We start from the raw sequence: 13,535 nt of genomic DNA on the forward strand, positions 1-13,535 counted from the left end.
GGACAATTCATCTCTCAAATATCTTTTACTAGATAATGACATATCATAGATTTATCTCTTGAAGGAGGCAGAGGCCTGTTTCCTGGTGACAAGAATAAATGAAGGTGGTGTTTCATTCTGATTACCTTGTCTGACTTGTCTGTGCAGAAGTCTTATGAGAAAAGTCCTATGGCTAAATACAAGTGCCTATCCCAGTATTTAAGTTACAGTACAGAGCTCTTGATCTCCCTTCTGTCCTAAGTTGGCAATTTATGTGAATGTAGATTCTCAAGGAGAGAAGAGAATTGCATAATATCAAAGTTCTCTTAGTAGACAATTGAGTCTGCCTCAGTTTAATAGCTACAAATCAGTATTATTTTTTTTCTCTAAAGTGAGGTCACAATACCTACATCCTAAATTTTTCATGGGAAATCCAATTAGAAAGTAAATAAGAAAGCACTCTACAGAAATGATTTTGTATGATTACCCACTTCAAAAGTATGTAGCAAATGCCTTCAATCTGTAGGAGAAGGCCGTCAATTGTTCCATATTATGGAACAGTGGTTCTCCTAGTGTGGTCCTTTGGTCACCAACATCAGCATCACCTGGGAACTTGTGAGTAGTGCTAAGTCTCGGGCTCCATCACAGAATTAGAAACTGGAAGTGAGGATCATAAATTTGTGTTTCAGCATGCCCTACAGATATGTCTGATGCCTTTTAAAGTTTGATAATTACTGGTAAGGCAGCTTGTGGGCCTATGGACTGGGAACTGTTTTCAAGGATGACACCATTTCTGTCCATCAGTCAGACAGAATGAGTGTTTTATACTAATTTGTGCCTGGCTTCTGTCTTATTTGCATCCCTACCATGGAATTGTTGGTGCTACAGAGATGTGATGCCCTTCCAAACAGGGCTGAGCTCAGGGATAGTGGGAAGGGAGGTATAGTAAAAAGACTGACACCAAAATAAGGCCCTTTGCTTTAATAAATCGGGGATCCTAGGTCAGGAGACAGAGGCTGAAATGTTCAAGCAATGCCTGTTGTAGATCCTCCTGTAGCTGCAGATGTCATACTACTACCACCAGGAGGAACGGTTTTAGAACAGCCATTATCCAGAATACAGCATAATTTTTCTTTGCTGCACATCCCGGTAGGAGGATTTATCACTCTCTCTCCATTTCTGCATGTGCTTCTGCAATTTCCAGTTTTGTTTGCACACTTTCTCACATACCAATTACCTGCATAAAGGAATTATATAGATTGTTTAAGCCAGGGATCTATCACAAAAAGATTAAAATAACAATCAGTTCAGTTCAGTCGCTCAGTCGTGTCTGTTTCTTTGTGACCCTATGGACTGCAGCTCGCCAGGCTTCCTTGTCCTTCATCCTCTCCTGGAGCTTCCTCAAACTCATGTCCATCGAGTTGGTGATGCTATCCAATCATCTCATCCTCTGTTGCCCCCTTCTCCTCCTGCCTTCAGTCTTTCCCAGCATCAGGGTCTTTTCCAATGAGTCAGTTCTTTGCATCAGGTGGACAAAGTATTGGAGCTTCAGCTTCAGCATCAGTCCTTCCCATGAATATTTGGGACTGATTTCCTTTAGGATTGACTGGTTTGATCTTCTTGCAGAGTCTTTTCCAACACCACAGTTTGAAAGCATAGTTCTTTGAACTTTGATTATTCAAGGCCCTTAAGTTGTTTTATTATATTTTTCCAAAATAAAGTCCTGTTCTGAGAGTTAAATCGGATTTTATAAATATGTATATGTAGAGTTTTAAATATGTAAATTATGAGCCTTTAAGAGATAAAATTCTGCATACACAAACTCACCAGGTGTCTATTTCCCTTTATTTTAAATGGAAAATATATAACACATTATTACTCATGAATACAAAACCTCTAACCAGTTTCATAAGATGTACCTAAACACACATAAACACCTAAATAGAAGTAAAAAAGCCATAATTTTAAAATAAGAAATGCTCAGATTATTGCTATAATGCTTCTATTTATTACCCTAACCTACATGGATTTTGTTAATGTTCAGTGAGATTTTAAAAATATCTTTACATGTTTCTGAGGCCCTACAAACTGTATATGAAATATAACTCTAGAGTTGCCCTGTATATTGTCTTCTTAAATATAAATGTAAAAATTTCACATATATCTATATATAGACATCTATATATCTATATAATATTAAGACATAAATATATTCTGTAAATTTCAGGGAATAAAAAACCAAATATATTCATTAGGAAGGCATTCTGTAGGATGTTCCTGTATATTTTTACACATTATATACATATATAAAAATTGTCTCATCACAAGGTATAACACCGAGAAGGCGCTGAAGAGACAGTTGAATCATTTCTTTCCTTACTCTATAAATTAGTTGTCATTCCTATACTCAATCAACAAGTACATAATGCATGCCTAAGTCTTCCCTGGTGGCTCAGCTGGTAAAGAATTCACCTGCAATGTGGAAGACCTGGGTTTGATCCCTGGGTTGGGAAGATCCCCTGGAGAAGGAAAAGGCTACCCACTCCAGTATTCTGGCCTGGAGAATTCCGTGGACTGTATAGTCCATGGGGTCGCAAAGAGTCGAAAACAACTGAGTGACTTTCCTTTTCACTTTCACCATGTCAAGAACTTGGCAATATGATGAGAATAAAATAATGAACAGGAAGACAAGGTCAAGAAGCTTATATTAGAGAGGGTGAGAAAGAAAATAAACAAGCACATTAATAAACAAAATAACTACAGATTGTGGTAAGTGCAGCAAGTGAAAACAATAATGCTGTGTAATAGAGGGTAAATGAATAGAGTAATCATTTTTGAGTGCTATTGCTGCTACCATTATCTCTTAATTGCTGCTTCATCTTCCTCTGAGAATTAAATGAGATTCTCATGAATGATATTTACATACATACATTTATACCCATAGACGTACAGATGCATGCATGGGCCTCTCATGCCTAAAATCAGAATTCTGCGTACAGTCACTAAGGAAACTATACCACAAGAAATGACATTCAAACCCAGAGGTAAAGGATCAAAAGTTTCCACCTATATGAAGAGCTAGAAGAAGAGTATTTAAAGAAGAAATAACAAATGTGAAAGCCATGGGCCAGGTAAGAACTTGATATTTCTGAGAAACAGAAAGATTGCTTGACTTCTTTGTTTTCATGATTTTTCTTACTCTGTCTCCTCTTTTTATCTTGTGTATTCTGCAGTGTCTTTCCATAACGGTCCTTGGCCTTAAGCTTCCTCTCTAGCCATTCTCTCTGTGATCCCCTTCTGTCTCACTCTCCCAAACATCTCCATGGAAATGTTTTTCTTTAGCTTTCTTCAGCTAGGACTTGCGGATGGAGACCTCTGAACAAGGCTCCTTCCTTTCCATCCCGATTTTCTTTGGGCCCTGATGTTTGTCGATTCTTCCTTCCAAATGTCCTAAGAGTTGCCTTTCTAACGCCTTCAGATTTTGGATTAGACTTGCATACTTTTACAGAATAATTCTGAATTGCTTGTGTTTGTCTGTTAATAGAAAGGGAACTGAGGAATTTTCTTAGGGCTGTTTGTTTAGAAAGAGGACACCATGCAACCATGTATTGTACATAATCAAAATCCCACAGACAGAGGGAGAAAGCATGCAATCTAAACCCAGAATTTCAAGGATTCCATAAATCTGAACCATCTTCTGAGAAACCGTCATACTGTTACTAATTTTCTCTGTCATCAATTTGAATAGTTCAGCAAAAATCTAGAGAACGTAAAGCACTATCTCTAGAGGCAGGCTGTAGAGTTATACAACTTTCTACCTTCTAGTAAATTCTACCTCAGAAAAGTCAGTTTCTCACTCTATGTCATAATTAAAATGTGGGGCTGAGTCCAGTGTAAAACCCAGAATGAAAAACCAGTGGTGGAGCTTCCGTGGTGGTCCAGCAGTTAAGAATCTGCTGGTTCCCTCTCTAGTTCCGGAAGATCCCACATGTCATGGAGCAAGGAAGCCTGTGCACCAAGCTCTGAGCCAGTGCTCTAGAGCCTGTGAGCCGCAACCACTGAGCCCACGCACTGCAGCTACTGAAACCTGAGCGCCTAGAGCCTGTGCTCTGTAACGAGAGAAGCCACTGCAAAAAGAACCCCACACATAGCAATAGAGAGTAGCCCCTGCTTGCCACAACTAGAGCAAGCCCACAGGCAGCAACAAAGACCCACCACAGTCAAAATAATAATAATAAATAAATAAATCTTAAAAAACCAGCGGTAAACATGAATGAACAAACTCTTCTCAACATGAAGGAAAACTTCCGAAGATAATAGGAGAATGCAAAAAAGTACCAATAGATTCCATGTGAAAATAAAAAACTTGTTCCTTACAGAAATCAATAAAAATTTTTTAAGAAATAATCAGTATATTGCTAAATATTTGGAAGAAATATGAAATAGAAATACTGAAAATACCCATACACTAGTAAGATTACATACTAGTTTCCTAGGACTCATTTAGATACCTTTTGATCAAGCAATGGAACTTCTAAAATTTACCCATATAACCAGAGAATCTCACAATGATATGTTAACAGCATCACCTATAATAGTGACACATTGGAAAAAAATAATCCAAATGACAAACAATAAGGGATTCTCCAAGTTAATATTGGTACAGAAATATGACAAAATAATAGGCTTCTACTACCAATTGTACTTTCAAGAAATATTTAAAGATCTGTGAAAATTTCCCTGATAAAAAACATCAAGTTAAAAAAGGGCAGGTTCTAAACTTATACATCAGTTGGTCTCAGTTTTTAAAATTTAAGCAATGAAGAAATGGTGGCATTTATCTCTAAAATGCCCTCAGTGTTCTTAATTTTGTAAATATAAACTCTAGAACTTAGCAAGAAGAAATGTTCACACAAATAGAACTACAATCAGACATACAATTTCCAACAGTCTTGAATTCTTTCCCCATATTCACTCAGAATATTTTTCTTCCCTTTTCCACGTTATATTCCTATAGATATTTAGGAGTGAATTTCCCTGTTCTAATCAAATCCAGAGCAACAAAAAAAAAAAAAAAGAGAGAGAGAGAGAGAGCAGTCTTCTTTATAAGACCAAGAAAATTGAGAGAAGTAATATTACAGAATTGTAACTTTGGGAGGTTGTCATACAAAATGAAGTGAGACTGGGCTGGACCGAACTGGCCTTAGTGATAGAATAAAGGGAAGTTTGGAATGTTAGTCTTTGGAGGCAACTTGACAGGTTTCATCCTTCCCTCCTTCAGCTTCCATTACAGACACTATTCTATCATGAGAGTCTTGAGGTCTCTTATAATAGAGGTGTTCCGAAGAAGTAAGGCAAATTTCAGCCCACCTCCCCCTGACAGTGGAAGCCCTGCCTCACTCCCATGGATGTTTGGTAATAGGGACTCCACATGCAGGACCCTGGTTCAGACTAACATTTCTACTTCCCCAAGATTCAAACAGAATCTGTTTTACCTGAGACCAACTGGACCAGAAGGATAAAGAGTATAAGAGTGAACAATAGAGACTTCATTGCTTCTGAAAGACAGTAGGCAGTGGGTGCTATGGAATCCAGAACACTCTATATAGTGTGACTCTGAACACGGGTCTTAATTGTCCTCCCAAGGTGGGGTTGGGCTCAACCAGTGTACCAGAAGGATATAGGATATTGTGCCAAACATAACCTCAGTCCATTGGCCAGCAGCTCTAATTGAGGCATCACTATTCAAGAGTCCTGTTCTAGGCATGCCTTGGGGGAAAGAGAAAGACTCAGAAGAGAAGGTGCACTCGCTGCTGAAATGTGTGACAGGAGAGAAAGACACAGGAAGAATTTACGCAGATACCCTAAGGCTGGGTACCCCTATCTGTTTTGTTTTGTTTTGTTTTGTTTTGTTTACAGTTTCCTGTGTTGTTTCTGCCCGAGTATTTACTTTAGCACATTGTGACAATCTTGTCATCTGTCTCTCTCCCCAAAATGCAATGTGTTTTTGAACACTGACTACATATTATTATTTCCTGTATATTAGTTCTGGGCAATAGAGAAGTATCTAAGTCGTTCCCTGAATGATGAAAAGTTGATATTTTGTTGATAATCTGGAAATTTATGAAGTGTTTTATTTTTTAAAGAAAGAAACAATACTCAAAGATTATATGCTAAGATTTCTTTAAATCCCCACTTGGGTCTGGCAACAGAGCATCATAAATTGAAGTGCATCCATATGATATAATGCTGTGTATGTCGTAACATGAGTGCAGCAGGTTTTCTCTCTGTATTTCTGGATGAAAAAGCAATACTGGAGAACATGCATAGTCACGATTCAATTTATGTGAAAACGTTATGCGAAAAAGTATGCATTGTATTCGTAAATGCTTTAACTAGAGTGCAAAGCAGATATTCTAATAATAGTTGTTTTCTGACTGAGTTTAAGGCAGGCGTTTAAAGAGGATTTTATTTGTGTTGGAATTTTTTTAGGAGCGGGGGTTGCCCAGTGGATTGTGACTGGAAGACATAAAGTCCTAGAGATTTTATTCTTCTTGTGGTTTTTATTTTTCCTTTTAAAAATTACTGAGATGTAATTGGTGTACAGTTGAACTGAATTATTTAAAGTGTACAATTTGATGAGTTTAACAAATTATACACTCTTAAATCAACACCAGAATCAACATAATACATCCATTCATCCTCAAAAGTTTCATTATGTCCCTTAGATATTCACCCCTTCCTCTACCTTTTTCTCTTCTCAGCTCCATGACACCCAGTCCCCTCTGATCTACTCTCTGTCTTGTTTACTTTTTCTAGACTATTGTATAAATGAAGTCATACAGTATGCATCTTTTCCTGCCTGGATTCTTTCATCCAAGGTAATCTTTTTGAGATTAATTTTCACCATCGTGTGTATCAATAGGTCTTTCCTTTTTATTGTTAATATTCCTTTTTATAGCAATTTTATAACCATGTTTGCCATCTCTTAGTGGACGTTTTGATTGTTTCCAGCTCCTAGCTGTTGCAAATAAAGCTACTAGTGATCATTTTTGTGTAAGTTGTTCAGTGGACAAATGCTTTTATTTCTTTTTGGTAAATACCTAGATGTGGAATGACTGACTCACTGGTAGGTACATATTTCACTTGCTAAAATACCAAATTGTTTTCCAAAAGCTGTGCTAATTTACATTCCCACCAAAAGTATATGAGGATTCATTTTTCATCAACACTTGGCACACGTAGTTTCTTTCTTCTTCTTCTTTTTTAATTTTAGCCATTTAGTGGGTATGTAGTTAGTGATGAAAATATTTACTAGGTTTTCATGTAATGTTTATCATCTACATATCTTCCTTGGTGAATTCTGTTTATATCTTTTCCCCAAATTTTGCTTAGGTTTTAATTCTCATTATTATTGAATTCTAAGTGTCCTGTTTATTTTAGATAGAAGAATTTTGTTGGGTTATATAATATGTAAATAGTTTTTCCCAGTCTGTGACTTGTATTATCATTTTCACATCAGTACTATATTTTGATAATTATTTTTATTTTGATGAAATCCAATTTATTAATTTTTAATTTTATAGTTTTGTCCCTTTTTGTGTTATAGTTATGAAATTGTTGCTAAACCCGAGGTCACATACATTATCTAGATTTTCAGAAGAAAACTTTAGAAAGAAGTTTTTTCTCTTTCTTTTAAATCACCGTTCAGTTTTTGAGTTAATTTTTAAAAGATGTGAGGTAGGAATCAGGAATCTTTATTTTTTCATTTATGACTATCCGATTGTCTCAGTGTAATTGCTGATAATAGTATCCTTTTCCTATTGAATGTGTGGGTCTGTTTCTGTACTCTCTATTCTGATGTATATACACATATCTACCTATCATCTCTATTAAAAAGCCATCATAATTTCTTTATTATTATAGCTTTTGGGGATCTAGTGCTTCTATGATATTTTTCACATTTAAATATTTGATCCCAGGACTTCCTTAGTGGTCCAGTGGCTAAGACTCCGTGCTTCCAGTGCAGGGGGGCCGGGTTCTATCTCTGATCAGGGATCTAGATTCCCACATGCTACGACTAAGAGTTTGCATGCCGCAACTAAAGATCTCACGTGTTGCAACTAAGACCCGGTGCAGCCAAATAAAATAAAATAAATTTATTTTTTAAAAGTACAGGGAGAATAGTAGGAATTGAGCTATTCTGTTTCTTCCTCCTACCTCCTCTCCCTCACAAAATTTATTACGTAAACATTTAATCCAATTGAACTTTTTGTACATAGGATATAAGGTATGGATCAAAATTTATTGATTTTCCATTAAGTGTTTTTCAACCAAATCCATTCACTTAATATGCCATCTTGGTCATTTATTAGATTCCCATGTACATTTGGGTCTGTTTCTTGACTCTCTCATCTATTCTCATGATTCTACTTTTCTATTCCTAAACCAACAGCAGCTCATTATTTATGATTTTTACATGCAGAACTTTTGACTTTTTAATCTAAACTTATTTGATTTCTTCTATTTAAATATTTAACACATCTTTAAAAAAATTATTTTATTGTGGTAAGAATGTGCTGTGCTAAGTCACTTCAATTGTGTCAGACTGCAATCCTATGGACTGTAGCCTCCTAGGCTCTTCTGTCCATGGGATTCTCCAGGCAAGAGTACTGGAGTGGGTTGCCATTTCCTTCTACAGGGGATCTTCTCAACCCAGGGATTGAACCCAGGTATCCTGCATTGCAGGCAGATTCTTTACCATCTGAGCTACTAGGGAAGCCATACTTAGCATTTATCTACCCTGTTAGCAAATATGTGTGTGTACTTATTATATTGTTACAAAAGTGTACAGTATAATATAGCACAGGTACAATGTCATACAGACGATCTTTACAACTGATTCATCTTACTTAACTGAAACTTTACGCCTACGATAAGTAATGCCCCATTTACTTACCCTCTCCGCAGCTCTTTTGAGGGCTTCCCTGGTAGCTCAGCTAGTAAAGAATCTGTCTGCAAAAGCAGGAGACCCCAGTTTGATTCCTGGGTCAGGAAGTTCCCCTGGAGAAGGGATAGGCTACCCACTCCCATATTCTTGGATTTCTCTGGTGGCTCAGACCATAAAGAATCCACCTGCAATGCTGGGAACCTGGGTTTGATCCCTGGGTTGGGAAGATCCCCTGGAGGAGGGCATGGCAACTCACTCCAGTATTTTTGCTTATAGAATCCCCATCGACAGAGGAGCCAGGTGGACTCACTCACTCACTCAGTATGACAATCTCTAGGTCCATGCATGTTGTTGCAATTAGCATTATTTCATTCTTTTCTATCGATGAGTAATATTCTATTGTATATATGTACCACTTCTTTATCCATTCCTCTGGTGATGGACATTTAGGTTAGTTCCATGTTCTGGCTATTGTAAATAGTACTGTAATGAACATTGGGATATATGTATCTTTCTGAATTACGTGTTTTTCTCCCCCCAGGTATATGCCCAGGAGTGGGATTGTAGGATGGTATGGCAGCTTTATTTTTAGTTTTTTAAGGAAACCCCATACTGTTTTCCATAGGACCCGTACCAGTTTATTTTCCCACCAACAGTGTAGGAGGGTTTCTTTTTCTTCACACCTTCTCCGGCATTTATTGTTTGCAGATTTTTTGACAATGGCCTTTCTGATCAATGTGAGGTGATGCCTCACTGTAGTTTTAGTTTGTCTTCCTCTAATAATTAGAGCATATTTTCATGTGCTTTTTGGTCATCTGTATGTCTTTGATGTTCCTGCAGTGTTGGCCGTGATTTGTTTCCTAAAGACTCCATGAAACATTTGCATTTCCAAAAGCCACATGCGACTGTCTTGTCTTCATAATCAGCTATTACTCTGTTTGGAAAATCAATGTTTTTCTTTTTATGAGTTGGGAGGGGGATGGAAGTGGGGGAGATGTATTAATAACAACAGGTCCTTGTATGTGTAGCTGCATAGATGGTTTTTCCCCCCTGACTTCTGTGTGGAACAAAAAAATAAGAATTATCGAAGCTGTATTCTTTTATTTCCTCCTCTTAAAATCTTTTAGGATTTTTTTTGGAGGTGTTGTTTTCTCCAGAATAAATGCATTATTTTAGAAAAAAAAAAAGAAATGTCTATTTAGATCTTCCACTCATTAAAAAAAATTATATATATATTTATTTATTTAAAAAAATTTTTTAATTGATTTATTTTAATTGGAAGCTAATAACTTTACAATATTGTGGTGGTTTTTGCCATATATTGACATGAATCAGCCACGGGTGTACATGTGTCCTGAACCCCGCTTCTACCTCCCTCCCCATCCCATCCCTCTGGGTTGTCCCAGAGCACCGACTTTGAGTGCCCTGTTTTATGCATTGAACCTGGACTGGTCATCTATTTCACATACATGTTTAAATGCTATTCTCTCAAATCATCCCACCCTTGCCTTCTCCCACAGAGTCCAAAAGTCTGTTCTTTATCTCTGTGTCTGTTTTGCTGTCTCACATATAGGCTCATTGTTACCATCTTTCTAATTTCCATATATACACGTTAATATACTGTATTGGTGTTTTTCTTTCTGATTTACTTCACTCTGTAATAGGCTCCAGTTTCATCCACCTCATTAGAACTGATTCAAATGCGTTCTTTTTAATAGCTGAGTAATATTCCATTGTGTATATGTACCACAGCTTTCTTAACAATTCATCTGCCAATGGACATCTAGGTTGCTTCCGTGTCCTAACTATTGTAAACAGTGCTGCGATGAACACAGGGGTACATGTCTCTTTCAATTCTGGTTTCCTCAGTGTGTATGCCCAGCAGTGGGATTGCTGGGTTGTATGGCAGTTCTAGTTCCAGTTTTTTAAGGAATCTCCACACTATTCTCCATAGTGGTTGTACTAGTTTGCACTCCCACCAACAGTATAAGAAAGTTCCCTTTTCTCCACACCCTCTCCAACATTTATTGTTTGTAGACTTTTGAATAGCAGCCATTGTGACCAGTGTGAGAGGGTACCTCATTGTGGTTTTGATTTGCATTTCTCTGATAAAGAGTGATGTTGAGCATCTTTTCATGTGTGTTAGCCATCTGTAGGTCTTCTTTGGAGAAATGTTTGTTTAGTTCTTGGCCCATTTTTTGATTGGGTCATTTATTTTTCTGGCATTGAGCTGCATGAGCTGCTTGTATATTTTTGAGATTAATTCTTTGTCAGTTGCTTCATTTACTATTATTTTCTCCCATTCTGAAGACTGTCTTTTCTCCTTGCTTATAGTTTCCTTCATTGTGCAAAAGCTTTTAAGTTTAATTAGGTCCCGTTTGTTTATTTTTGCTTTTATTTCCATTACTCTGGGAGGTGGGTCATAGAGGATCTTGCTGTGATTTATATTAGAGTGTTTTGCCTATATTTTCCTCTAGGAGTTTTGTAGTTTCTGGTCTTATATTTAGATCTTTAATCCATTTTGAGTTTATTTTTGTGTATGGTATTATAAAGTGTTCTAGTTTCATTCTTTTTCAGGTGGTTGACCAGTTTTCCCAGCACCACTTGTTAAAGAGATTGCCTTTTCTCCATTGTATATTTTTGCCTCCTTTGTCAAAGATAAGGTGTCCATAGGTGTGTGGATTTATCTCTGGGTTTTCTATTTTGGTCCATTGATCTATATTTCTGTCTTCGTGCCAGTACCATACAGTCTTAATGACAGTAGCTTTGTAGTATAGTCTGAAGTCAGGCAGGCTGGTTCCTCCAGTTCCACTCTCCTTTCTCAAGATTGCTTTGGCTATTCAAGGTTTTTTGTATTTCCATACAAATTTTTTTTCATATTTCCATACAAATGGTGAAATTATTCATTCTAGTTTTGTGATGCTTCCTCCTTGGAAGGAAAGTTATGATCAACCTAGATAGCATATTAAAAAGCAGTGACATTACTTTGCCAACAAAGGTCCATCTAGTCAAGGCTATGGTTTTTTCCAGTGGTCCTGTATGGATGTGAGAGTTGAACTGTGAAGAAAGCTGAGCACCAAAGAATTGATGCTTTTGAATTGTGTTGTTGGAGAAGACTCTTGCGAGTCCCTTGGACTTCAAGGAGATCCAACCAGTCCATCCTAAAGGAGACCAGTCCTGGGTGTTCATTGGAAGGACTGATGCTGAGGCTGAAACTCCAATACTTTGGCCACCTCATGTGAAGAGCTGACTCACTGGAAAAGACCCTGATGCTGGGAGGGATTGGGGGCAGGAGGAGAAGGGGACGACAGAGGATGAGATGGCTGGATGGCATCACTGACTCAAAGGACGTGAGTCTGAGTGAACTCCGGGAGTTGGTGATGGACAGGGAGGCCTGGTGTGCTGCGATTCATGGGGTCACAAAGAGTTGGACACAATTGAGCGACTGAACTGAACTGAATAATGAGTGATTTGAGCATTTTTTTGTGTGTTTATCGGCTATCTGTATGTCTTCTTTGGACAAATGTCTGTTTAGGTCTTCTACCAATTTTTGATTGGGCTGTTTGTTTTTCTGATATTGAGCTATATGAGCTGCTTATGTATTTTGTAGATTAATCCTTTGTTATTTGCTTTGTTTGCAAATATTTTCTCCCACTCTGAGGGTTGTCTTTTCATCTTGTTAATGGTTTCCTTTACTTAAGCTTTTAAGTTTAATTAGGTCTTATTTGTTTATTTTTATTTTCATTACTCTAGGAGATGGGTCAAAAAGGATGTTGCCTAATTTATGTCAGAGTGTTCTGCCTATGTTTTCCTCTAAGATTTTTATAGTGTTTGTCCTCACATTTAAGTCTTTAATCCATTTTGAGTTTATTTCTATGTATGGTGTTAGGGAGTGCTCTAATTTCATTCTTTTACATGCAGCTGTCCAGTGTTCCCAGCACAATTGTTGAAGTTTTTCTCTTGTTTAATCTTGCCTCCTTTGTCATAGATTTATCTTTGTGTTTCTATTCTGTTGCACTGATCTATATTTTTATTTTTGTGCTAGTACCATACTATTCTCATGACTGTAGCTTTGTAGTACAGTCTGAATTTAAGGAGCCTGATTCTTCCATTTCCCTTTTTCTATCTCAAGGTTACCTTGGTTATTCAGGAACTTTTGTTTTTCCAAACAAACTTTATTGGTTTTTTTTGCTCTAGTTCTGGGAAAAATGCCATTGATAATTTGTAGAGATTGCACTGAATCTATAGATTGCTTTGGGTAGTACAGTTATTTTGATAATGTTGATTCCTCCAATCCACGAACATGGTATCTCTCTTGACCTGCCTGTTGATTTCTTTTATCAGTGTCTTATAGTTTTTTGAGTATAGCTCTTTTTCCTTCTTAGGAGGCTTATTCTCAGATATTTTATTCTTTGTGATTCACTGATAAATGGATTTGTTTCTTTAATTTCTCTTTCTGATCTTTGTTTGTGTATAAGAATGCAAGAAACTTTTGTATATTTCTGTGTATCTTCTGTGTATTTCTGTGTATTCCTGCAACTTTACTGTATTCATTGGTGAACTCTAGTACTTTTCTGATAGTATTTTTAGAATCTTCTATGTATTA

General features: G+C 37.0%; 1 long non-coding RNA gene across 1 annotated transcript in view; it reads left to right on the top strand.

Moving 5' to 3' along the window:
- Window positions 1–5,636: 5,636 nt before the first annotated feature.
- The window catches only part of LOC139186550 (uncharacterized), a 48,221-nt gene continuing 40,322 nt past the window's right edge, over window positions 5,637–13,535 (top strand). Inside the window, exons 1-2 of the long non-coding RNA XR_011570168.1 lie at window positions 5,637–5,853; window positions 6,799–6,860. This is a non-coding gene — a long non-coding RNA (uncharacterized lncRNA). The remainder of the gene's footprint in view (window positions 5,854–6,798; window positions 6,861–13,535) is intronic.

Source organism: Bos indicus, chromosome 13 (assembly GCF_029378745.1).
Source record: "Bos indicus isolate NIAB-ARS_2022 breed Sahiwal x Tharparkar chromosome 13, NIAB-ARS_B.indTharparkar_mat_pri_1.0, whole genome shotgun sequence".
NCBI lineage: Eukaryota > Metazoa > Chordata > Mammalia > Artiodactyla > Bovidae > Bos > Bos indicus.